We start from the raw sequence: 857 nt of genomic DNA on the forward strand, positions 1-857 counted from the left end.
ATCATACTAAAAAGCATATGTACCTCACAGGGCCTGGATTGGAATGAAATTGGAGAGGACAGTATGCTACATTTTTTATGGAACATCCAGATTTGCTGCCACCAAAGTCTGACAGACTATTTTCATTGAGTGGAAAGTTTTTTTTTTACCACCAATGTGAAAACAAATACTTTCAGTTTTCTGCAGTAAACACAATAACCTAGTGCTAAAGAACAATTCCCTTAAAAAGGTTTTTCTGGAATTTCTAAAACAGTGTGAACCCAAATAGCTTTTGGAAGGCCTTATTTGATTCACAGCTAAAACCTGGATCATCAGGAGGATGGAGTCAACCACAGATTCTTGAATAACTCTGTAGGTTTCTCTCAGTTCCTGTGTTCATGCAGGTTTGCAGCGCACTGTGCAATGTTATATTTTCTGGAAAATGTTCCCATGATTCATTTGCTCTTGAACCCACTCAGTGTAGTTTTAGTTCAGTTCTTCAAAAGTTTGCCAATCACCTAAATTATAATCAATTTCAATGACTATACTCTAGCCTTTGCCTTACTTGAATCTTCTGCCATATTTGAAACTGCTGTTCATGACCTTTTCCCAGAAATTCTTCTGTGTTACTTGCTATGATGACCTCAGTGATGGTTTCTTCTTTTTCTCTGAATTCTTCTACTTTCTACTTTTAGCAGAGTCCATCCAAGCACTCCATCCTGGGCCCTATTCTCACTCTGCAATTCTTCTTGAGTGATTCAATCCTCTGTAGTTTTCAGACCTATTCCTCTGCAGTTTTGTACCTCTTTGCCAGCCTTTCAACCATAGATTAAAGTCCCTGTTGAATACTTCCTTGTAGCTATTAGAAATGTACCTTA

The sequence above is a fragment of the Galeopterus variegatus genome, unplaced genomic scaffold, assembly GCF_000696425.1.
Source record: "Galeopterus variegatus unplaced genomic scaffold, G_variegatus-3.0.2 Scaffold12857, whole genome shotgun sequence".
In the NCBI taxonomy this organism is placed as follows: domain Eukaryota; kingdom Metazoa; phylum Chordata; class Mammalia; order Dermoptera; family Cynocephalidae; genus Galeopterus; species Galeopterus variegatus.